We start from the raw sequence: 27,612 nt of genomic DNA on the forward strand, positions 1-27,612 counted from the left end.
CATTAACTGAAACGTCTGGCTTGAAGTCAATACAGTCATGTGTTCTTTCACAGTAGCTTACTATGACTGCCTTAAGTGAAACTGCTAACCCCTTCAAAACATAGGCCCCTGTAGTAATCTGCTGATACTACTAGAAGACTATTTTATTATATACAGTAGTAGACACAAAATACAATTATCCTGTGACTTTTACAACAAGCACCAGCAAACAACTTTTGACAAACACCAGGAGCACAGACAACTCAACTTTTTGTCGAGGACACAATAATAATAATAAAAATACTACTACTACTAATAATAACTAGAAGTGCCAGGCAGTTTTACGGATTCCAAGCCCCAGTATCAGTACCCATCTAAGTGTGTTTAGTTCTCAATATTCCAAGTCTAAAATCAGCAACTTCAACAGTTCCATAGAAGAAGATTTTGAAAGTTTTTGTTTTCAAAAATGTGTCAGGCTGCCATCTTGTTTAACGCACAAATGCCATTTTTGAAAATGTAAATTGTACTGACACAGGCACAATGGTTTTCAAGTTTGGATTTAATCAAGTGAGCCATTTTTAAACTGAAGCAGTTTTAAATATAAGAAGAAAATGTAGGAGTGGCAGCCATATTGTTTTACGTAACATAACTATTTTGACATATTTGTATTCCGCTGTCACCAGAACGATGTATACCAAGTTTGGAGTCTGTTGGTCAGACAGTTTTGAAATAAAAGCAGTTTGCTCTTTAGGGTGTGTTTCGGTGAAATTTGTGGCAGCCATTTTATTATTGAATTGTATCACAGCAACTTCTGGTTTGCATCTTGTTTTATAAAACATCACCATTTTCACATATTTGTATCCCATTGTTACTAGGATAAGAACTACCAAGTTTGGAGTTTGTTCGTCAAACGGTTTTCAAATAGCAGCAGTTTGTTGTTCAGAGCGCTTTAAAATTTACCACAGCAACTTCTGCTTCGCAAACTTGATGCGGGTTTGGATGCTGATGATATATGTCAAGTTTCAGATCAATTGCTTCACCGCTTCACAAAAAGATTTCAAAAGGTTTTATTGAAAAATGCATCACGGCGCCAATTGCAAGGACGCAGCAGCAAAATTTTTTCAGCATCAGACAGTCAATGTATCCAGCTTGTTACCTGCCAAGTCAGAACCTGATCAGTCACACAGCTTCAAAGCAGCAGCATTAGTTTAAAGTTTTGGGAAGAAAAATAATAATAATAAAACAAATTAAAAAATTAAATTAAAAAAACTTTAACAGTAACAATAGGCTTCCCAGCCTTTGGCTTGGAAGCCTAATAATACAGAATTGCAGCCTTATATTTACAGTGTTGGTGTATATTATTTGGTGACATAACAGACAGAAATTGTGGAACTGATTATTTTAAGAAGAATTTTAGTTTTAACATTTGAAGAAAAATTGTTGACGTAAAATTGGAAACCAAAATGTAAAAAAAATGTAAAACACACCAAATAACTTCAGTATTTTTTATTTTCTTATATATCTGTCTGTCTTCTGCGAATAACATTTTAGCTCTGCAGGCTGTTGCTTGTTTTGGAATTGACTATTTTGTTGTGTTCATATACTGGTGGTAATAGTTTGTTTTTAAAAATTGAGGTTGGCAGGTTTATCATCAACCTTTTTACAGTATGCGCAGGCAATCTTATTATACACAGGTCTCACACCATCACCATTTACAATATGACTGTAAACACCAAACTTTATAGGAAACATATATTTTACAATGTATTATAATGATAATAATAAATCTCAAAGTGACACTTAGTAAAACAGCTGTGGCTTACAAAGGGATAACATGTTTATCAAACAGGAATGCTTTCATTCAATGCATTTTGTAGCTAATAAGTGAACACTATTTAATAAAGAGATTTCTGTTCCAGATTGTCAACCCCTGGTGCAAGATGGTTTGTCACATTTCTACTGTGGATTTCCTATATCCTTTATTTATAGCTGGGTTGTGCTGAAATTGGATTGGGAATCACGCTCTCCTGGTGTCAGGTCTATTTCACATCACCCATTCAAAACCAGATTTTTTGAGGAATATTTACAGTGCAGCCTCTGTCAATGATGTGTACTACTACTATGTCAAGTTTTTTTTTCATCATAAAAGAAAGGACAAAAAAGTTCAGATGTTCTGTACATGTTCTCAGAAGTCCTGGCAAAAATAATTACATTGTGCGATGTCTAGCATTGCTGAAGAGGGTAGAAAGAACAGCAGTACTGTACTCCATCTAAAAAGGAAGTCAGGAAGTCAAAGCTTTACAACGGCACTGTGTGTACGCCCCAGTTGACTGAACACAATTTGTCATCTGACAGCATCGTTTTGGGCTTATTTTAGTCAAAGGATTAGTTGTGTTAGTGGTGAACACACTAAACTACATTTTAATGAATTGACAAACACAGCATTTTATTTTGATAGAATAAGAGCAGCCTGTGTTAAATCTTGTTTTAACGACTTCTCTGTATTTCGACATTGACACTGCTTGGCAATCACCCCTTCCCTTTCACACCAAGGTAATGTACACACTTCTTTGACAGCCTTATTATAATTCTACAGGTAGATCACAGTGAAACCTGGTTTGTACTTCAGCCATTATTAATATAACAGCACTAGTACTTCATTACAATACAGTTTTTAAAGCACTATTTATACTTAACTACTACTGCAAAGTATATCCATTGCTGATTGAGCTAACAAGATTGTTTTTGGTACCTCTAGAGACTATGCACCATTCACAAAAAAAATAAAGATAAATTCTAGTATGAAAGATGAATTTGTAAAGTTTTTTTTTTTTTTTTTTTTTTTTTTTTGGACACAATGCATATTACGGTTCTTTTAAGGGTTAAACCAGTAGTAAAGAGCCACAATTCTCAATCTTTATCTCATTATAAAGATTATTCATGGAACAAGAGCAAGGGCTGGGACTTGGAAATAGGAACTATGTGCTTGAGACTTTAGAGAGATTTGCCCTTGGCTCGTGGAGAGCCACCCTCACGGAGGTGAAACCGAGCCGATCGGCCTCCAACGCTGGGAAGCAAGCTTTATTTTCCACCAAGGGGAAAAATGAAGAGGAGTATAGAGGATACCTGAGAAGAACAGAAGTCGCCCCGACTAACAAGGAATACCAACGTTTTGGGAGTTCCGCGTGGCTGACCTCTCAGACGGAGCCACGCAGGGCGACAGGAATTCCAAAAAGACAATTAAACATGCAAAGGGGTCAGAGAGGAACACCGGCATAGATTAAGTAAGTTGTTAGTAAAGGATACAGGGTTGCCCCCTGTCTCAGGAAGACACCGCCCGAGCCGATCAGCTTCCAAGGTAGGGGAGCATGGATGTTGCCCCGCAGGGAGAACCTAGAATGATAGAAACATTGTTAAGATAAATTTGGCCGGGGGGCCCCTCTGGCTCTCGGAGAACCGTCCTCTCAGAGGTCGAGGCCAGCTCAGCTAGGCCTAAGGTTGGGAAGTGAACGTCATTTGCCCCTAGAGGGAGACTGTTGCAGAGGTGGCGCTGCATTTAGGAGAAGGAGGGGAGGAAGGTGGAAAATGCAAAAAATCATACGCCATAGAATACAGCAGCAGTACAAACTGTTTCTAAACTGGGACACAGAACTTTTTTTTTTCTTTTAAATTTAGTCGTTGCCAATTATTTTTATTTTCTCCCAATTTGAAATGGCCAATTATTATTTAGGCTCAGCTCACCGCTACCACCCCTGTGCTGACTCGGGAGCGGCGAAGATGAACACACGCTGTCCTCCGAAGCGTGTGCCGTCAGCCGACCGCTTCTTTACACACTGCGGATTCACCATGCAGCCGCCCAGGAGCTACAGCGCAGGAGGACAGCGAAGCTCCCGGCCAGCTAACAGGCAAGCCCACAGGTGCCCGGCCAGACTACAGGATTCGCTGGTGTGCGGTGAGCCGAGGATACCCTGGATGACATGTATATTATATGCAGTTTCATCTATTAATCAGGTTTCCTTTCTTGATTAAGAAAAATAAAATAAGTACCTGAAAATAATATTGATACAGTATACATATTTATTTTTAACACCTAGTAATTCTGTTGGGGAGAAGCTACTGCTGGTGCTGCAACAAGGCAAGATCTTGACTGTAAGCCAGTAATCCAAAAACTATGAAAGACAAACTGACCTCTGAATAGAAGTGACTGAGATGTACAGTCATTTTTTTACTGTCTGTTGAATTTGTGTTGCCATGGTGACTGAACAGAAATGTTTGTCAATTCCACATTTTGTCACACTGATTGACTGCTGTCATTTTATGTATAGCTTAGTAAAAATACAAATGTCCAGCACTGATAAATCCCAAAATAGCATTTGCCAAATTGTGCTGAATTGAAAAATATTTCCTGTAAATTTCATGGTCAAGACATTTATCTGCTTTACATCTAGGAAATGACTAAAAAAGAACTGCCTGTCAAATGTGAGTGTCCTCATTAATTAGAACAATACCCATGGGTGCCAAGTAGGTATTACAAGGCACTAATGAAGGTGATTAAACCTGACTATGTGGAAGAAAAGCCATGGGATGTCTTGCATTTGAAAATGAACTGTAAGACCATCTGAGTAGGATGCCTAAAAATCAGTGAACAAATGAATGGTTTGGCTGTTAACTGCAGTATCTTGCTTCAGCAACTGAACAATAGTACTGATTGTGCTTTGTACAGTATAACGTCATGCCTATATTTTTATATCAACTTAAAATTCCCTATATCTGATTGAAATATCTGATTCTACTTGTACATATTTTGTCCGCTGTTTAAATACAAGGTTCACCCATCTTTGAAGTATCTTTTACTTCTGATAGGCTACTCCAAAATGTCTCTCCATAACTTTAAACACTTTAAATTCTCAGGCAGAACTATAAGGAACTAGGCTTTGGTTAATGCCTTCACCGCTGACAAGACATTTGTCTTCTTTAGTTGAGCTTTTCAGATGCACATTATGCTAGTATTAATAATGGGTAGTTGTCCTGATTTTATAAAACATTTCTGCATATATTTCATTTCTTACCCTATTCACTGTACCCCAGACACTGTGTTGCAGAATTCTCAGTTTTGGATACCAGGTACATTTTTCCAAGTGATGTATATAACCCATTGCCACAACATGTACAATATAAACATAGCTGCATTTTTTCTTAGGAAGCTGTCCCATGCTTTCAAAGAAGACTATGAATGGAATAGGATTAAAACAAATTAAAACCCTTTGTCTATGTATTGAAAGTCTTGTTGTCGAACTGTAGAGCTGTAGTTACTGTTGAACTTGGAGGTTAGTGGTGAGTGGGGTGTTCCAACAAGGCTATAAAGGCTATACAGCTTAATGCAAAAATGCTTCTATTTGTTATTATCGTTAAAATGATCTTTAGAAGTTATTTTGTCAGACTAATAAGATGTTACAGAACAAAATGTTAAAACAATGGGAAAAAATACAGTTATCTTGGTGTACTGGTGTATTTACCTTAAAATAAGACAAATATGTTCTATGGTCTTGACTTTAGTCTTTTAAGAAATAACATCTGATCGAGGCTTGACCATGAAAAGAAAGGCTAGGGAGGAGAATAAAGCAGAAGGGCTGCCGGCATGTGAATTCTCAGCAGACATAGCAGCTCCCTCAGTAATACCATAGCTGGAGTGTTGTAGAATATTTTCACAAGGCTGTACATATTCTGTGCGACAGTCAGTCTTCAGTTCAATAAGTGTTACAGCCTGGCCTAACAGACCTGGGTATCTAATTAGTTGAATACAACAGCATGTTATTAATCAGCCTAATAGACTTGTGCTATATATAGTGTCTGTTTAAACTTGATTTGCAAATGTTGTATTTTTATCCAGGTCACTAACATGTTAAGGCCTTGGCTGAATTGCCCAAGGGTCTGACCTGGAAATGCATCACTAAGATTCAATCAAATGTGAAAAGCTGTTATAGTAAAACACACTGAAAAGCTACTCATCTAAATTAAAAACATAAAGGGGAAGTGAGGCTATTGTATAAGCATAAGGGAGAGGTGTTCTTTGCTGGCAGAACAATGGGATACAGATTATAGAGGAATTCTAATTTACTAATGAATAATGTATGTATTAATAGGTGAACGATTGACCAGACTACTGCAACATTTTCAAGTAAGCTTCTGGGAAAAAGACAGAATTGAACCAAGGGCTGTATAGCTTTTTTTTTTTTTACAAACTGAAAACACCTGGGGGAACCAAAATGCAGTAAAATACAAAATATCATTAACTGTGAATTCAGGTCAAATACACATAACCTCACCCCTTTAAGGCACACAATTAAACAACAAGATATTATTTGGGGTATTACTCCAAATCTGTGCTTTTAATATAGGTGTCAACCTATATGTGTAAAATACTTGAAAGTAGCACTAAAATAACATGTATCTGGTGAATCTATCTCCAATTGAAACGTTTAATGTCAAGCGTCATATACAGAAATTACACATTACAAACAATTTAGGATCAGTATTCAGTATATGCATGTCCAGTGTTGCTGTTTCAGTAATGAAATCATAGTGAAATTAAACCTGCTATTTGTTTCAATATCACAGGTATTTATCATGGCAACGTTCAGGCTGGCGACAAACAACGTTGGAAGAGACAGACCAAAATCCCTGCAAAACAAATTCAGGGAGCTAAGAAGGAAATTAAAAGACAAGACAAAAACTGTGGTATTTTCTGAGATACTGCCGGCACCTTGCAAAGGAGATATGGACAGTTGGAAATAACTAATCTAAACGCATGACTGAAAACGCAGTGCACACAGGCTTGAACATTGGACCACATTCTACAACAAGGTCTATATAGGTGTGATGGACTACACTTAAATAAAAAGGGAACCAATCGCCTCGGAGAAAAAATCCTCGAGCAGGTTCAGAAGCATTTAAACTAGAAAGGGGGGAGAAATCAACAAAAAAAACAGAAGGGAGCCCAAATCAAAACAAGGGAAACAACTTAGGTAAGACAGCCATTAAATGTATTTATCTAAATTCTAGAAGTATCAGAAACAAAATGTTAGAACTTGAAGCTACTGCACTAACAAGTAAATATGATGTGATAGGTGTTACAGAAACTTGGTTGTCTGAGAGTGATGGGGACGAATATAATATTTGTGGGTATACACTGTATAGGAAAGACAGGCAGGACAGAAGAGGTGGAGGGGTAGCGCTATACATAAGAAACAGTCTTGAAGCCCAGGTGTTAAATCTGGACAAAGAAAACAATGCCAATCAATATATGTCAGAATAATGGACAAAAATTCAAAGGGCATAATAATAGAAGCATGCTATAGATCGCCAAATTCAGACTCCAAGCAAACTAATCTGTTCTACAATGACATTAAAAATGCATGTAACAAAGGAGAAGCCATACTAATGGGGGACTTCAACTTCACCCATATAAAATGGGAAAACCTGGTGGGGAGCATGACGGACGAAATTGAAATGGTGGAAATGACACTGCAATTTGTCCATGCACCGACTAGAGGGGAGGCATGGCTTAATTTAGTCTTTTCAAATAACGAAGACAGAATAACTAAAACAGAGGTCAGAGAACCACTGGAAAACTCAGACCACAACATGGTCTCATTTAAAGTGATTTTTAAAACCCAAATAGTAATGACTAAAGCTAAGGTTTTTAGAAAGGCAAACTATGAAGGTATGAAACAAAGGCTAACAGAAGTAGATTGAAGTAAAATACAGAAAACATCCACATAAAGAGGATGGCTGTTTTTTTAAAAATGTCGAACTAGAGGTACAAAATAATTACATCCCAAAAGTAGACAAATCTAAATCTAAAACAAAATTGCCAAATTGGTTTAATAGATCAATTTAAAAAAATATTCGGTGAAAAAAGCAAGTCAAAAAGGAAGTTAGAAAAGCCAAGAGAGAGCTAGAAATGAACATTGCTAAGGGGGCTAAAACCAATTCCAAAATGTTTTTCCAATATTACAACAGCAAGAGAACATTCAAAGAGGAGGTTAAATGTCTAACAGATACAAATGGCAAAATCACAGACGAAGAAATAAAAATAGCAAACATATTAAATGATTACTTTTCACAAGTTTTTACAAAGGAGGATAAGGACAACATGCCCCACAAGTCGACCTTTTCCTATCCAGTCTTAAATAGCATAACAGAGGCAGAAGTGTTAAAGGGACTAGGAGCTCGTAAAATAAACAAATCTCCTGGGCCAGATGAGATCCTCACAATAGTACTCAAAGAAATGAAAGAAGTTATTTACAAGCTGCTAACCAAGATCATGCAACCGTCTCTTGACACAGGGGTTGTACCGACAGACTGGAGAATTGCAAACGTAATATTGATCCACAAAAAGGGAGAAAAAACCGAACCAGGTAACTACAGACCAATAAGCCTGATTTCTATTACTGTATACATAAACCTATGAAAACTATAATAAGAACCAAAATGGAAAATTACCTATATGGTAACAGTATCCTGGGAGATAGTCAGCATGGTTTTAGGAAAGGGTGATCGTCTTTAACTAAGCTGCTTAAATTCTTTGACGGTACAACATCGATAATGGATAATTGCAAAGCATATGACATGGTTTATTTAGATTTCCAGAAAGCTTTTGACAAAGTCCCAGATAAAAGATTAATTCTCAAACTGAACGGAGTAGGGTTTCAAGGAAATGCATGTACATGGATTAAGGAGTGGTTAACATATAGAAAACAGAAAGTACAGATTAGAGGAGAAACCTCAATATGGAGCGAGGTAACCAGTGTAGTACCACAGGGATCAGTATTAGGTCCTCTGCTATTCCTAATCTACATTAATGACTTAAATTCTGGTATGGTAAGCAAACTTGTTAAATTTGCAGATGACACAAAAATAGAAGGAGAGGCAAACACTGTTACAGCAGCAAAGGTCATTCAAAATGATCTAGACAAGATATAGACCTGGGCAGACACATGGCAAATTACATTTAATAGAAAAAAGTGTAAGGTACTGCACACAGGCAATAAAAATGTGCATTATAAATATCATATGGGAGATACTGAAATTGAAGAACGAATCTATGAAAAAGACCTAGGAGTTTATGTTGACTCAGAAATGTCTTCATCTAGACAACGTGGGGAAGCTATAAAAAAGGCCAACAAGATGCTTGGATATATTGTGAAAAATTTAAATCAAGGGAAGTAATGTTAAAACTGTACAATACATTAGTAATACGTCGTCTTGAATATTGTGTTCAGTTCTGGTCACCTCACTACAAAAACGATATTGCAGCTCTAGAAAGAGTGCAAAGAAGAGCAACCAGAATTATTCCGGGTTTAAAAGGCACGTCATATGCAGACAGGCTAAAATAATTGAATCTATTTAGTCTTGAACAACAAAGACTATGTGGTGACCTGATTCAAGCATTCAAAATTCTAAAAGGTACCGACAATGTCGACCCAAGGGACTTTTTCGACCTGAAAAAAGAAACAAGGACCAGGAGTCACAAATGGAGATTAGAACGGGGCACTCAGAACAGAAAATCGGAGGCACTTTTTTACACAGAGAATTGTGAGGGTCTGGAACCAACTCCCCAGTAATGTTGTTGAAGCTGACACCCTGGGATCCTTCAAGAAGCTGCTTGATGAGATTCTGGGATCAATAAGCTTCTAACAACCAAACAAGCAAGATTAGCCGAATGGCCTCCTCTCGTTTGTAAACTTTCTTATGTTCTTATGTTCTTATGACAAAGACCAATGCATTTTTCAGCAAAGCAACAAACTGACCAACATATTGTCATGAAATAGTATTGAGAAAGTTACCTTTGAAAAGTAAACCGTTAGTTACAAACTACTGGAACAAAATTGTAACTTATTATTTAGAACATAGTTAACTAGTTACAGTTACAGTTACAATAGTTACTTCTCAGGCACAGTTTACATTTTACAGAGATGTTTTTTTTTGTTTGTTTTGACGATGTGAAAAGTGCATTCATGTGACATTTAAGGTTTGAATTGAACTGTTAAGTTCTTCCTGATTTCCATGTTAGACGTAGTCCTTTTTTAAAAAAGTAACTAAAAGTAACTACAAATGTTTTACCACATTTAGATACCTGTCTAAAAAAGGAACCAGTACAGTTACAAGTTACTGAAAAATGTAATCTGTAACACTGTCAAGTACATAAGTGGCTGTGATAGAGATTGAATGATGCTTGATCTCGCTCCCAACCTGAGAGGGTACTAGATAAAGGGAGCAGAATACCCTGGCATAAAAGGCATGACACTTTATTCCCGTGGTTAGGTGGAAGTCGGCCGACTAGAGAAGGGACTGAGCTACGGTACCCGAACTCAATGACCCAAATGGGAAACAGCGTGGCATCCGCGGATTGGAGGAGTGGACGCGCTCATTAACCAAGTGGTCATGAGCAAGAGTATAAAATAGGGGCGTAGCAAAGTAATCTGTTCCTTTGTAAATGGTTAGAAAAACAACCTAAAAGGAGTCCTTGCATTTAAAAGAAACCGTGAGTGTTCTGTTAGTCTGTCTTACAAATGCTGTTTGTTTGTTTTCACGATTGCTAGCACAATCCTGAGCTGCAGCTTCAGGCCAGCATCAAACCCTGACACCAACATTTCACTTTCCACTAGGAACTGTCTTTTCACCTCAAGCACTTAATTCATGCACCGTAGGAACTGTGTCTGTGTCTTTGTGTTTTGTGTGGGTGATAAAACTGGACTTTTGGTTGTGGGTCAAACCCGTGGGATTATACAAACTGAAGTGATACATGCTGCTGTATTGCTTCCATCATTTATTATTTACAGGTATTCGCCATAAGGCTCTGGACATTGTAAACCATTTCAGTAAACACCCTTGCACCTGTTCGTATTTGTCTGTGTGATTTGTACCTGCACTGCACTCACCAGTATCTACTCACCACTTTGTCACTTTGGTATATAATTTAGTGTTGTAAGTCCAATAGTTCATTATGGGAGACAAAGAAAACAATGCAAAATATCAGTAACTTTTAGTATACTATAAGCCGCTGTAATTACAAGGGAGATCCTCTTTCTCGAGCAAATTTTACCAGGAAGGGTGAAAACAGACTAATTTGCATTACTGGAGCTGAATCTTCTTGAAACTTGGATATGAAATGATGATATTTTTCCCAGGCAGCTCCAAGGTTAAAGTCGCCAAAGACAAGGACAATACTCTATCCCCCAGTGTGACGAGACAAGAGGCAAATCCGCCAGGTCAGCAAAATAAATGTTAATCTTAAACACGTACCAGTCCTTCAGAAGCCCAGCTTTTCATTATTGACATTTACAACTTTTACTGTAGTTTGGACGCTAATGGGACATAAAACATAGTGCTCGTCTGCAACATCTTAACACACTGCTGGAGCTCAGTTCATTTCCAACTCTGAGACCGCAAACCAAATTAATGAACTCCATTGAATGCTTTGATCGGCTCTTTTATCACTTAGCATAAGGCTGACACCTACCCAACCACACTAATATATTCTCCATAGTTCAAATGTATCTGCTAATTCATATACAGATTAACAAGACTTGATTAAACTTTAATTTAAAATACAATTATAATTCTTCAGTGGTTTTCTGGTATTGAGAACCACTGCAACTACGTAGTAGGTTGGGATAATTAAGCTCACACTATACCTTACATTTTAATGGGTAGGATTTTGAGGTCCCAATAGAAAATCTGTGATGCTTTTAATAAAGTGAAAGGGCAAGACCCCACATATTCAATCCCAGGGTCACTTTGTTTGGGATGCTGGAGAATACTGTGCTAAAGCGTTATGGTCTCGCTCCACAGGTCATCCTAGACCAAAGAGCTGAACTGAGGGATGAGCTAGACCCCAGTTTAAATCTAGGGACCGCTGTCCCTGCACATGTGAAAGTGCTGTGTTCTCTGCATTACCTGGCCTCTGGTTCCTTTCAGACCACAGTTGGAATGCCTGGAGGGATAGCTCAATCCACCTTTTCCAGAGTGCTAAGCAAATTTCTGGATGTCATGCTGAAAAGGGCAGGCCAATATGTATCATTTCCTAAGGATACTAGCATAACTGATGTTGGCTGAGGCTTTTCCAAACAACTCTGTTTCATACTGAGTGACCTCAGCCGTAACAATTCTCAGCTCTTTTGCAGAAAACTTTTCTTTTCCGTGCACGAAGAGGACTTTGCTGCCCTTACTTTAACATTTTTTTTTTTTGGTTTGTATTTTTGTGCTCCACAAATGTCACACAGCACCTAATGCTCTTTGTATTCCTAACTTCGTCTCCACTAAATAGGCCGATGTGCTTGTTGAGACCCTAGTTATCATAACTGCTGATCACTACTTGTGTATGTTCAGTAATTTGCATTGCTGTTAAGCTTACATAGGGCACAGCGTAAAATAATTGCAATTTGAATTTTACTGCTCATATACTTACATCTACCCCAATGAGAGAGAGAAAAAAAAAACTTTATTAAACAAATAATCTTTCACTTATCAGAGCTGCTTAATAATCTTTCACTTGTCATAGCTGCTTAATACTGTCGTATATCTGGATAGTGACAGATATCTGAATGGAGCAATATTACAGAACTGTCTGGATCAATTGCATCATACCACTTAAACCAGTTTAATTTTGAGGTTTAAACCTCAAAAAAAAGTTTTAAAAAAGCGGGCTATGAGCTCAATTGCAACATACTAATTTAGACCTCAAGGTGTCAAAAAGCGTTGCCAACTTCAATGTACCAGCAGTGGCTTAATTTAAGCCCATTTTGCGGCCTATTTTGGAACATGTAGCAGCAGGTTCAACTGTGGGGTTTCTGACTTTGAAGGGGCAGTATTTTCATCAGAAAGATACTTACTGATACACGCATATATAGAACAACTACAGGCAAGATGTTCATAAAACATATTCGTATGACACTTTTATTTTATATTAAAAAAGTTCTATAAGGGGTGGGTATAGCTAAATGGCTTTGGCATCACTGTGCATGCATGCAGCAGGACTATGTGGTATAATGCTAACCACAAAACATCATATTTCAATTAATTAAATACTAAGAATAAAATAGTTAAATATGTCAAACGTATTGAAAATCAAAATATTTTAAAACAGGATTTCATCATAGATACCACATATAGATATATTTCCCACTCAAACCATAGGGTGCGCATTATTAGATTATCACAGATAGGGATACTGAGAAGACAGCATAGAAATACCAGGAAACCAAATTATGTACCATTTGTTAAAAGTTAGCCCTCCACATGGAACATTTCACTTTCCAGACAATGCTGCTGAACTGTGTAGACATGTATAATATAGTAACCGTACCATCATCACATGGAGCGTGTCAAGAAGCCACAATTAGTAACACTAATGTATTCACCCTAATTGCAGTTCCGGAATTTTTAAGATATTAAAAGACTTGTTTGTCATTGAATTTTAGTTTCTTTCAGTATTTCTTAGTTCAGGAAAAAGGAAAAACAAAACAAGATGATGATTAAAAAATGTTAAAGTCTCAACACAATGCTCTTTTACATCTACTGACTGTTTGGTTTCTACAGCTGCTACCAGCACACAATATATTATTATAACAAGGGTGTACTGTATATCAATAATGAATCAAACAATATTATTAATACTAATATACACACAAATAAGTAAAAAAAATACCATACCATATTATATTTAAGTTGAAATCTAAGACTATCAAGCACAAATATCATAAAGATACATTATTTATGCTGCTGTCTTACTTACTGAGACCACTGACATTTTCATGATTTTTATAAGCAAGATTTTGAAGAGTCACTTTACCTCAGACATCATGGATTGTAAAGCACTGTCCACACAGTTTAAAATAGAAACAAGATAAAAAAAAGAAAGGTCATGAAGCAAAACAGTATTCTTGTCCAGCCCTCACCAGAAAAACACTTCCATATGACAACCAAATCAAATTTATACAGAAAAAAAGTCTATATTTCTGAACAACTCTAACTGATTTATATGACAGCTGAATTGCACTGGCATGGCATTAAATACATTAATCTCACTAATAACTTTCTATCTTCCAAAACACAATTTATTCCTCTCGTTCCCTCCACTCCTCCACTATCAGAGCCCGCTTCATCTCCACCCTTGCTCCTCAGTGGTGGAATGACCTACCCACAGATATCAGGACTGCTCAGTCTCTGACCATTTTCTGACACCTCCTCAAGACACACCTGTTCAGAGAGCTGTACACCTCACAACTCTCAGCTATACTGGACTATACGGTATCCAATCGTACCAAAACTTGCATCAGATTGTACTTCCACTGAACTGCTCAATACCTTGCCGTATTCAACTACTGCTCTTAATTATAACTACTTCCTGTATCTTGTATTTGACTTCACTCTTATAGGTATCCATATTCATGTTTTATGTAACTGCTGTTACTTGAAATCATTCTCATCCATTCATCGTACTTACTACGTGCTCATACTGGACTTTACTCGCATAAGGAAATATTGTTAATATAAGTTAACTGCTCTTAGTCAAATCCCACTCTTACATGTAATTATTTACTGTATTCTCTATTTTGCGCTCTTTGAATTTGAATTTGATCTTTTGCTACTGATTTTATTGTATTTTACAACTGCTCTTATCTGATATAAGATCCTCTGTAATGTGATATTCTGAAATGTGATACTTCACAATGTGATACTTTATACTGTGATATTTTGCAACAACTGTAAAATCACCCTGGATAAGAGTGCCTGCTAAGAAATAAATAATAACAATTTTGTAAAGAGGGGTGGATGCAGTTGGCTCATACTTGTTATGGTCACAGAAGACGAGTACTCAGTCAACTCACCAAAAACAATTGGTGCCTCTAGTTGACCAGATTCTGCCTCACATTAGGCAGAGAAGACACTCTAATAACCTTCTAATCTTCCCAAAAACTATTTACTCTGTCACTTTAATTCCTTAGAGTGAGTCTTACTCAATCTCTTCAAAATACAAATGAACATACTACATCACATGCAGGATGTTTTAATAGTTGGACAATATTATGGTTTTTTTTTTGGGGGGGGTGGGGGGGGATTGATGGCATTTATTATTAGCCTGAATTATGCCCCAGATTTCAAAGCTGGGTCATTAACATTATTCCTGGTATAACACAAAGTAAAGCATTATCCCTGGCAGCAGCCTGTATCTATCATTTATAAATCCATTCCCTTACCTCATATGAGCATCCTGACAACATAAGCTTGGCATGGCTAGTACTGTATCTCCTAAGCTGAAGAAATGAAGCACAGCTATAAAACACTCCACATTTTGTCTAAAAGGTTTTCTTAGTGTCTTCAATTGTCATTGAATGTATTATGTTTTTGCTTTGGTATTTTCAAATGTTCACATAACCACACTGCGAACCCTTGTGTTCAATACATTATTAATACAGTCTTGGGTGAGCCACATCCACCAGACAGCAAAACAGAACAGCTGGAGCAAGGATTGCATCATGCCTGAAGAACACAGGTCTACGGAGAACAATGAAAGCTAACACATCGTCCACCAGCAGTCAAAATATATGGGACAACATACAACCTTTTACTGATAGGACTCCCTTTGAAAGGGTTTTGATAGGAACTTTTTATTTTTAATGTAATTTGCTGTAACACAACCACAACTTCTGTTTTAAAGTGTTCACTTGAATTCCAGAACATTAAACAGAAGAATCTACTCATTCATTTGCTTTTCTGAATTGTGTGTGTGCATGTTTTACTATACATGTTAAATACGTAGGTTATACAAAAAGAAAACCCTATTTGTCATGACCAGCAAAGAACTAGCAGAAAACAACGTGCAGTGGAATACTACATTTAGTATTATTGTTTGCTTTAATGAATTAGTTTAAGAACAGTACTGGCCAAGCTATAAGCATGCATTTTTTATAGGTCTTCATATTGGTATCATCTAGTATCTTCTGGACAGTGCTGTACAATATAAAATAGATTCAGTAGACTCTGAGGTTTGAAGAGGCTATAAATATGCATGTGTTGAACTGCATATCCAGGTCCAGTCTAGCTTGACAGCTATCTGATTGAGTTGCATGCCTTTGCAATTTGTTTCCTAATCAAATAGGATCTGTCAAAAGCCATCCCAGAAAGATCGTGATTATAAATAACTCGGAATACACATAATGACAGCACATTCTTAACGGATACTTAAACTGTAATTATAAAGACCATGCCTTTGCTGTGCTTTACCAGTCGAATGGTATACCAAACTGGTGGACGTTTTATAGAGAAGCTTCTACTGTAAATCCTACTCTTGTGCTGGAAAATGCATTAAAGCTTTTAAGGACAAAGGAACCAGTATGATTGGAAATACTGTTTTTAATCAAAGTCATTTTAAGAGATGAGCTGACAGTTTTTACATGTTCATGCTGATCTCATATACTACACATTCTCAGACTACTAGCATTTTACGGACTAGAAGACTACAGTATCAATCCCTACATACTCAATTGAAAAAAGGACTGTTGACAACACGGGGGGGGGTTGGTGGGTTGGTGGGGGGGTGGGGGGGGGGTGTGGGGGGGTGGGGGGGGGGGGGGGGGGGGGGGGGGGGGGGGGGGGGGGGGTGCCGTGCCTGAACACATATGTGGCATGCGACTTATACATCTTTTTTTATGCATCTTAGATTGTTCTTTTCATATGGCAACTCCTCTTTAGAGTAAGCACAACTGCAACATTATTAATCACAAAACAGAGAACTCACAGGATAATTGGCTTGAAACACTTGAAATGATCATGTTTGTACAGCTTTAAAAGAAAATTAATTCCCTGGTAAAAACTCTTATTTTTAGCACTTGTTGCAGAAACATTCCCCTTCCTCGATCTATAAGACAGGCTAATCTGACCATGGTCAGACAGACAACTATTTAAATGTGGTTTTTGAGTAGCTGCAGTTGTCTACTTAGCCTTCTGTACCTTCAACACTTAAGTAGTAACTTGTGATGGAGTACAGAGCATCTGGAAAACTTTCCAGATAATTTGATTTTTGGTGTTCAATGGTACCATAGACTTTTGAGAGAAAAAAAAACAGCTTTATTATTGCCCTTTAATGTTCCCAGGATACTACAGTACATAAATATCAGGTTTCAAAATGAAAATCTGACACAGCAAAGGTTTCCAGTCACACGGGTGACTGTTGATCACTGCAATATAAACATGAATTTGTTTCTCATTCAGCATGCAAAAACATTCTGTTTGAATATAGTTTGAATCTGGCTTATTTAATGTTGGATGCAGCTGCATTAAAATATTTTCCATTTATTTTTGTATAGCACCTTAGTCTATTTGTATTAAATATATCTTAACTAGAGGTTCTGGTTTTCTTTTTTTACTGTTTTTAGGTTGAATTAAAAAAAAATAAAAAATCCCACATGTACACAAAAATAGTAGGAAACACAGTGATCTGGTTCTATTTTACAATACTGGGAACAAATAAGAGTTGATGAAGAACCATACAAAGCTGGCTTAATAGTAGCAAAGACATTTTTAAAAGAAAAAAAGAGCTAAGGTTTAACCAGACTAAACACTACCCCTAGAATTAAATCTGAATTTAGCCTCTACTATCCTTACACCAGCTTTAAAAAAGCAGCATTAACTGCTAAATAATTACTCACAGTTATCATAGTTTTCACTACTTGGCACTTTTTAAAAAGCAGTTATAAGGATAATTAGTACTATAGTTAAAACCAAATCAATTGTGTTGTAGCTGTCTATCAAAGACTACCATTGTCCTTTCAGTCTTTTCAAAGCCTTAACAGCCTGAAATAAGACTCTTCAGCTCAGCTCAAAACAGTCATATTATTTAGCTCAATGACTAATACATTGTGCAAGAGCCATCTGTTATACAGCTCTGACTTAACAAATATACATGTGTGTGTGTGTATATATTGGGGAGGCTATTCCACACTTTTCCTCCTACATTTATTGAACCCAACGATGTACAGTAAGATACACACACATTATATATATATATATATATATATATATATATATATATATATATATATATATATATATATATATATATATTAGACAGGTGTGGTTTTCTTCTTTCCTTGCAAAAACTTTTTCAGAAGTTCAAAAGACCCCACTTTCACTGAAAATGGAGTGAAGAACTGGAAAAATCTAAAGAAAAAACTTCAGAAACGTTCGTAATCTGGCACCACAACAGTGTCAAAAAGTCGAAGGACGTAGGTTCTGACTGTAGCGTCACAGTTATCAAATTCTCACAAAACTGCGGTGCGTGAAAACAGACACTATGCTACGAAAATATTTTGTCAAGTTCTATAAAATCAGATTCGGATCAAGCTGTGTGTATAGATAACACCAATTTCAATAAATGTAGAAATTGTGAAGAGGATGTTCCAGGCAAGGGAATGAACAAAAAAGATTCAGAGTTTTCGTTGGCTGCCTCCTGCAGTGGTATGGGGGGGCTCAAAAGAATGGATGTTAAACCAGCCAAGCATTGTCTCCTTGAATGACACTGAAATGCCAACTAAATCCTGAATCTGTACTACAGTGTTAATTTTGATATCCCAGCTGCCCTAGCGATCTGGCGGGTGCACAGTAGGAAAAGGAGAAATATGTTTGTTAGACCTGCTTGGTGTGCTTGCAGGAAAAAAAAAATCAATCTTCTTCTCTCACAAATATTTTTGTGTTGTTCAGAACAATTTCTTGTGAGGGTTTAGGCAATTTGTTTGCTTCTTATACGCGCTGCCTCTGTGTGTGTGTGTGTGTGTGTGTGTGTGTGTGTGTGTGTGTGTGTGTGTGTGTGTGTGTGTATATATATATATATACACACACACTGAGTGTACAAAACATTAGGAACACCTGCTCGTTCCATGAAACAGACTGACGAGGTGAATCCAGGTGAAAGCTATGATCCCTTATTGATGTAACCTATTAAATCCACTTCAATCAGTGTAGATGAAGGGGAGACAGGTTAAAGAAGGATTTTTAAGCCTTGACACAATTGAGACATGGATTGTGTACGTGTGCCATTCAGAGGGTAAATGGACAAGACAAAAGATTTAAGTGTCTTTGAACGGGGTATGGTAGTAGGTGCCAGGTGAGCAACAGACGGGGTGCAGTTAGTCAGCTGACAGTCCAGTACAACACTGGTGCTGAAAGACCCATAAAAGAATGCACAACTCGTCGTACCTTGACACTAATGGGGTATGGCAGCCGATGACCTAACAGGGTTCCACTTCTTTCAGCAAAACACAAGAAACTACGGTTGCAGTGGGCTAAGGAATGAAAACACTGGACACTGGAGGATTGGAAAAACATTGCCAGGTCTGATCAATCCTGGTTCCTGTTGTTTCACGCTGATGGGAGGACTAGGGTTTGAAGAAAATCACATGAGTACATGCATCCATCATGCCACGAGTCAACATTGCAGGCTGGTGGTGGTGGTCTCATGGTGTGGGGTATGTTTTCATGGCACACATTGGGCCCCTTGATAAAAGTGGAGCAACGTTTGAATGCCACAGGATATCTGAACATCACTGCCAATCAGGTGCCTCCCTTCATGGCAGCAGTGTATCCATCTGCTAATGGAATCTTTCAGCAGGATAATGCCTCATGCCACAAGGCTGCGATTGTCCAGGAATGGCTCAATCCAATTGAGCATCTGTGGGATGAGATGGAACGAGCTATTCAGAGTAGAAATCCACTACCAGCCAACTTGACACAACTGTGGGAAGCATTGGAGTCAACATGGGTCAGCATCCCTGTGGAATGGTTTCGACACCTTGTAGAGTCCACGCCCCAACGAACTGAGGCTGTTCTGAGGGCAAAAGGGGGTGCAACTCAACATTAGGAAGGTGTTCCTAATGTTTTGTACACTCAGTGTGTGTGTGTGTGTGTGTGTGTGTGTGTGTGTGTATATATATATATATATATACATATACACACATTACACACACACACACACACACACACACACACACAGTGGTCCCGAATTTTCTCTGTATAACATATATGCATCCTGCCTCTTAATTTTTTTATTTGACGCCACACGTTACTCGACACTTATTATCGCCACCGAAGGGATAAAAACTTTTAAAAAGACTAGTGGATAACTTGACACTGTCGTTTTACCTCTGACTGGAAACAGATCGTTCACTCATTCATTCACAATAACCAAGTGCAGCTGGTTACAGTGTCAGTTCATAACGAGTGAGAAGCAAAAAGTTAGTTCTCATTCAGTTGGCTTTAAAGCTCAGGTTATTCGGGATAACAAGCTTGTCAGCAGAACTTTCAAAGCGTGTGTTTATGAATGTGAAACAATCGACCATGTTTGATTTCTGTGAAACTGCAAGTTGTTTACTATTGCTTTTGTTCACCGAGTTAATTCAGCATAATGTACATTTGTTATACAGTACAAGCAAATACCTAAAAGTATAGTAAACAGTTTGTGCAGTTTGTGATTGGATTGTTTTTATAAAAATAACGATGAAGTTATTTTATTAATTCTTATTTCAATCGAACTATACAAGTTGTACTGGGCTTGTACAGTACTGTATACTGTAATTGATTCATTCACTGCTGTTCTTTCAACTGTTTTCATAATGACATTTCACCAAAAATAAACTTGTAAATACTGTAACCGTGTGAGTTCTGTTACTTATATGCATGTTAATGCCATGGCTCATGTGCACCCGTGGTTAACGCAAAACCTTGGATAAGTCAACACCAAAATGCATCCCCATGGGGTGTCAAGTTAACCAAAGTTGACTATATATATATTCGCTTCCCCTTCAGAAGTTCCACTTCAATAAAAGATGCAGTCCAAGCAACAAATGGATATAGTACTATCCACTACAGCAGCTGTGGATCCTGGCTGCAAGGGTAAAACCAGGCTTTCCTCACAGGGCCATTGGATTGTCTAAGGATGAGGTAACCCTTCTCCATTACAAAGTTGAGCTGCACACAGTGCCTAGCTCATCTGCACTGTACTGGGAGGCCAGTCTCTAATACTTTAAATTGATTAAAATAAGGTTAAACAGGGATCAAGTTAAATGAATTCATGTGAGTTTGCAGACCTTGCTAAATATGGACAATCTTTTGATGAAAGGAATGCCCTGGTAATGTAAAACTGGAAGATGGGTTCGGCAGTTAAGTTAATGGTGCACATAGAAAATAGTTTAGTCCAGCATAAGATAAACAATGTCAGTATACTAATAATTATGTCTGTCAAGATGTAATGGGGAGCTATCAGGTAATCTGAGAAAGATACAAAGGTAGACTATCAGCACCACCGCTAGAGACTTAAATATTTCACCTAGAGGTCTGAGTGCGCCATGCTCACTGAGCAAGCGGATCAAGTGCTATGCTTTACCAGGCCAAGTGGCTTGAGGATTGTATGGATCTGTGTGATTCAGTGACACTCTATGGTGCATCTTAAGAAAGTATAGCCAATGATGTTAGCATGCTGAGTTTCAATACAGTTTCATTGGATGTCATAGGCTTAACATCTCAATAACTCATTTTTTGTTGTTATTTTGTAATGCTTTTTCCAGTACACTAACTATCTATATATCTATCTATCTATCTATCTATCTATCTATCTATCTATCTATCTATCTACACACACACACACACACACACACACACACACACACATATATATATATCAGGTATATATATCTATATATATATACAGATATATATATATATATATATACATATATATAAATAATATATATATGTTTTGTGACAACAACTGACTTGTTTAAGCTAATGACAACAAATTCCTAATGAATTCAAATAGAAAACCACAGGGTTAGCTGTTAATGTATTGTAATTCGCAGGAATTTGCAGCTGTTATTTTAAAGTGTGACTAAAATAAAATATTTCAGACATAATTTTATTAAAAAAAACGTAACAGAAGATTGTTAGTTACAGTTCAGTACCAAGGACTTAGGAAGCTGTTGATTAGCGTTGTTGGCTGACGTCATTATTAAATAATGAAGTAATGTGTTTTTAGGATGTTACTGTGAACTGTTTGATTGAACGAAAATAAATGTAAACAACAATACACAATGTAACGACCTGTAACGACAAGTAGAAAAAATAGGGGAAAAAACATTTGTCTGTTCTAAATTCTATTTCATTTAAATACATTTTGAAACTAAAATCATGTTCTAAATCATATATAAGTGCCGGTTTAGCTCTATGGGTGTGATATGATAAACAAGAGACACTTTACACGAGTCTGTATCCATCCAGCATGAGCAGGATTTCATTTGAAACTGTGACCAAATTACAACATTAATAACAACTCTATAGGACAGGCCATTCTTTTCATCTCTGCAATGGAATTCCCTTCTAAAGGTTCTTAAACTGCTTATTTGCAACTCGCTGGATTACATACAAACCTCCGAATTTCTATTCAGTAAGAAAATTATCTGAACACCGCGCTGCACTCAATGTAATATTAATGTAATACTCTGACTGACTTGCAAACTTTTGCCACATGCCTATTCAGTTGCAATCAATTTGCCAGTTCTACTATACTGAGCAATTAGCGGTCCTTTGGGAGGTGTGTGTGATCTTTACTTCTTCAACGAGAGGCTATCAAATGCCCCTTTACCTGTACTTTTAAAGTACATTAGTTTTACTGGCTAGATACACAAGTGCTGCAAAAGGCAACAGTACTACAATATAATGCTTGGAACTCCCACGATCCACAAGTACCATTTTTAATAGAATCGTTGTAAGACATGCAAGTGCAGTCAAATCAAGGTATTTTATCTGCACTCTTTAAAAATCTATTGCACTAAAGTATTGCATAAAAGCCTTTCAGAAGATCATTAAAAAATAAAAAAAACTGAATTTAAATAATCCCAGAAATATTGACACTCAGACGGTCTCTGCAGATATCCTGAAAAACAAGCATTAACAAACCTAGTTGCAGAGAATGAAGTTTCAATAACAACATTTGCGAAGTGTTCAGCTTGACAGCACAGCTGGGGGCCAACCAGAAAGTCACTGACAAGAGTCTTGAAAATAAACTTTAAATTCATGCATGTGTGACTATAACTTAAGCACTCGCCAGAACAAGCATGCAGTCCTGCTTGATTTTACATGAAAACACTTACCTCAAGTGAGACACTGACATCCAGACCTACACCCACCGAGTTCAAAAGATAGTTACGCGGATAAAACACCTTTAACCAAATCCAATATCTATTTATCCAGTCTAAACTGCATTTGATTTGGCAGTCAAATTCCTTTTTGTGCCGACTGCAAAGCTCTACACTTCTATCTGTCAGCTCTCCGGGTCTGCGAGCACAAGCCGCGGTAAGTGAATAAAGCACACACACTGTGATACTGTAATTCCATCTCCAGCGAGTGCTGAGAGCCAGGCTCCTCCCACTGCTGTACTAAAACTACTGCACAGGCACTGCTCTGTTACCAACTTACCTGCTACAAGAACTGCTAACCGATGAACGCTTGCTTTATCTAGAGCTGGGACCAACGTGGCATTTTCATTTCTATCAAACTGAAAAAAATATTTGAAGGTTCTTTCATTTTGAATCAGCTAAAAAAAAAATAAAAAAAAAATACACTATTTAAAATCATTTACTGTGAGAATGAGCCAAGTGTCCCTTCAAGTTCAAATGACTTAATAAACAAAACAAATGCTGTACCTCACTACCCTGTACAGGAGTGTGTGTGTGTGTGTGTGTGTGTGTGTGTGTGTGTGTGTGTGTGTGTGTGTGTGTGTGTGTGTGTGTGTGTGTGTGTGATTTTAATTGTCAGATGTCAGTAGTTAAAATTACTACTGCAAATTCTCTATTAGGCACGCATTTCCTAAGGCATTTGCTAAATTACTTAGATGTTTGCTAAAAATGGTAACAGTGCTTCAATGTAGTTGTTTCTTACTAATTGATTATATATAAATGAGCACTAAAGCTAAAGTGCATATTTCAATATCCATAACTTGTTTGAATTGAGCAGCTCATCCAGCAGTACTGACTGTGAAAGGATAAAAGATAACAGCTCTTTCTGTATCAGTCACTGCCAGTTTCTGTATCAGTCACTGCCAGCAGTGTCGTGTTCCACTAAGAAACACATGAACACTGAGAGGGGTGGAGGGAAACTAATTATTCAAGCTAAATAAAATAAACCTATTCTGTTGCATACATTATTTAGCATACTGTCCCTATCAAATTAGTTTTCTAATGTTCTCCCCTGTGCCCCCTGCTGGGCAGTAAAACCAGGAAACAACTTGTGTGAACATCAGACTAGCTTGTGTATTTGTTTTTTTTTTTTTAATTTGCATAATTTCTGTAAGTAAATAGCAGTGTTATCCATAAAACGTGGTGTTATCCCTAAGTTCACCAATGTAATTTTGCATGTTATTTACTACACATGTACCTTTGCTTTGCCGTGCTTTAGTACACTTTGCTATGCTTTCACTATGGAGAACTTTGATAAGGGATTGCATAGTTTATTTTAGGTAAGAAGGAATTACCTACAGTAAGCACAGACTGACTGCTGTCCCCAGAGTTCTGGACATAGTAAGGTTTGTATTCTGGAGGATACCAGTATAGTTTGATGGGCTGCTGAAAATACACATCTTCAGCGTTGGACTCCATGCGGTGTAAAGCTGTTAAGATCCTGGCCTGGATAAAGCTGGTCTACTGCATGCCAATGTTTTATCTGCAGCAGCAGAGAACTGTGTCTGGTCTGTCAGTCTTTTAAAGATCATTACCAACTTAACACTTTCAGAAATGTCAGCCATCAGGCCAGCATTTGTTCATGTGTCCAGACTATTAGAAGCACGGTACATCAGCTGCTTCCCAGCAAATATTAGTCTACATTAGAAAACAAACACAAAAATAGGCACGACAGTTCCTTTTCAGAGTCCCAGGACTCAATGGCAAGGAGTGTTAAAGTCAGGAATGAGGTGCTGATAATCTGCAATAATATAACTGAGGATTACTGAGTTACTGAGAAAAGTGAAGGGTGTTCCTTTCTCATCGCATTCATTTCATTGCTTTTGTGCACGTTCATCAAATCATTACATTCAGCTTACCCTGGGTAAATATATTAAAGACAGAATGTATACCACTGGACAAACATCTAGACTTATATTTGGTAATGTAAATGCCTATTATGGAGTTAAAACTAAGTATGTTTTAAATAAATTAATGTTATAAGTGGGTAGCCACAAAGGAAATGTTCACTTCTGATAATGTGAAGACTTTTATATCTGAGGGATGTGGTACTACATATAAAACCAACTGCAACACAAATATTCAAACTGTTTATCAAAGAAAAAATAAAACAGTCCCTTTCTGGATACTTTTCAACAAGGTGTCAAATCGTGTCTATGGATAAAGGCTGTATAAATTGTGTCTATGGATAAAGGCTGTTCTCAACTAAAATCCAGCTATGGTTTATGATTGCTGGATACAGGTTAAAAAAGCCACACCTTACAAATGTGAAAGACTATTTCAAATGACACACTCATACATGAGAAAGCTGTATAAAGACCTAGCCATTTATGGCTATAAATATATCATTATCACATCCATCATATGCAATTGCAAAAATGTAATTGTGTCATACAGAGAAGCCTCCATATACCCCCAAGAGTCTGATTCTCTCAATTACTTGTGCTAAAGAATATTGTAATCTAATGTTTATCACAGCAAAAAAGTGTTTTTCCCATATGTATAAATGAGATGCCTCTGAAACGACTGAAGTGATACAATCTGCATCTCGTTACTGCAAGACACTATTAGTCTTGATAGATACTTTGACAGAGGGCTTGCTCAGTTGGCAGGACATTCCATATATCCAAGAATACGCAAGTGTAACAAAGTGCCCGCCCCTGTGTATTATCTGTTATGTGTTGCGTGTGGTGTGTTTAAATGTTGGTGTATAGACATTGGTACACGGGATATAAACGGGTCTGTAACACGAGTGTTTAAAAATGTATATGTGTATTTAGGCACGAGGATTGCACAGCACTTCACGTGCAAGTAAAATGTAGTAATATGTGAGCACGGGGAATTGCACTTTATTAATTCACGTGCTGGGATTCAAGTGAATAATTAATTGGTAATTGAATCCCAGCACAATAGTATATATAGATGCACGTTGGCACATACTGGTTTTGGGTGTTCGGTGAGCGGAGAACGGGATTGGAGACGGAGAAAATAAGCAGTAGCAGTAGCAGTAATAATAATAGGGGAAAGTATCCGCTCACCGTGTTTGTCAGTGTCTGTGCGTCCACCGTTTTGTTAAGTTTAGTCTGTTTTGGTTTGTCTATTTATTTTGGCGTAGAGTGCCGTGTCCTGTGTTTTTCGTGTTTGTGTAAACCTTTTATTTTTTTTGTAATAAACCGGCGCCAACAGGCGTCTTCATCATTTCATTTCATCCGTCCTGTGTTCTGTGTATTGCATTACCTTTCCTGGTTCTGACGCCGCCCACTTCGGCCGTCTCTGTGACAGCAAGTTACTGATGTTTTGTGAGGAATGGGACAAAAGTGCTTACTATGGGACATTCGAGAGAACTGACTAAAGTGCACAGTTGCAGGTTTCCTCTTCTGAAACTGACTTCCCTGAAGAAATTAGTTGGTAATCATTAAGCAAATGTCATATATTCCATCAAAAAAAAAAAAAAAACACCTTGCAGCTTTCTTCGGTTAAATCCTGGCTACCAATTTTGTTATTTGCATTTTTCTAATTTATTTTAACTGTTAAAAATATTCAAACATAAGAAGGGATTTGTTTAAATGCTTGGTAAAACCAAATACTTGATACTGTTAAAAAAACAGAAGCAGCCTACTGACTCACTGCATTATGTCAGACCTCAGCACAAGAGTCTTGTGATATCTGAATGTAGGGAATACATAACAACAAAAATGGAAAGACCAAAATATCATCTTTATGATGACAGCCTCTCCACCATTAGAATACGGATAGGAGATTTCCTTTAAGCTGATTGGTCAATCAGGCTGTCTTATACCACAACTTGTTTATTTACAGTTCCAAATCAATCCGACCTGAAAAAAAACCTGTCCCACAGACCTTTATTTACTTCTGATATTATTTACTTTTTCCTGCTTGATGGAAAGACCGCGGATGTTTTTTGAGAAAGCCGCATTACTCATGGAATACTGAGGTAAACGCTTAGCAACCAAAACTAATTCTTCATAAAGTCAGAATAAAACGATTAGAAAAACTTCATTTTTAAATTTTGTTTAACGCATCCATATTCAAATAGCATTTGAGCCTTCAGGAGCAGGCTTAGTCGTGTGGTAATGCCCTTCTCGTTACCGGGCATGTAACTGCACGAGGAAAGCATTATCACCCTATTAAGCCTGCTCCTGAGGCCTCAAATGCTTAAATAATGTTATTTTCTCTTTTTTTTGTGTGCTTGTTGAAGACACATTAAAATCAATGTAAAGCTGTATGTTGAGGCAAGTACAGAGGTAGCATGAATTGCGGGAAAGAAACTGAGGGTCCACTTCACATGGGTGGGGAGTTTTGCCTCTCTTGCTGGTTAAATGTT

The 27,612-nt window shown here is 37.4% G+C and overlaps 1 protein-coding gene across 2 annotated transcripts in view; it reads right to left on the reverse strand.

The window, feature by feature from the left end:
* csgalnact1a (chondroitin sulfate N-acetylgalactosaminyltransferase 1a) overlaps nt 1–23,396 on the reverse strand; it is a 73,684-nt gene extending 50,288 nt beyond the window's left edge. Inside the window, exons 1-2 of one of the 2 annotated variants that reach the window (XM_041235029.1) lie at nt 23,184–23,396; nt 3,106–3,372 (exon numbers count right to left, since the gene is read on the reverse strand). The gene's annotated coding sequence lies outside the window, so the exon portion shown is untranslated. The remainder of the gene's footprint in view (nt 1–3,105; nt 3,373–23,183) is intronic. The other variant, XM_041235023.1, reaches the window with a different exon arrangement.
* Between the last annotated feature and the right edge of the window lie 4,216 nt (nt 23,397–27,612).

Source organism: Polyodon spathula, chromosome 2 (genome assembly GCF_017654505.1).
Source record: "Polyodon spathula isolate WHYD16114869_AA chromosome 2, ASM1765450v1, whole genome shotgun sequence".
In the NCBI taxonomy this organism is placed as follows: domain Eukaryota; kingdom Metazoa; phylum Chordata; class Actinopteri; order Acipenseriformes; family Polyodontidae; genus Polyodon; species Polyodon spathula.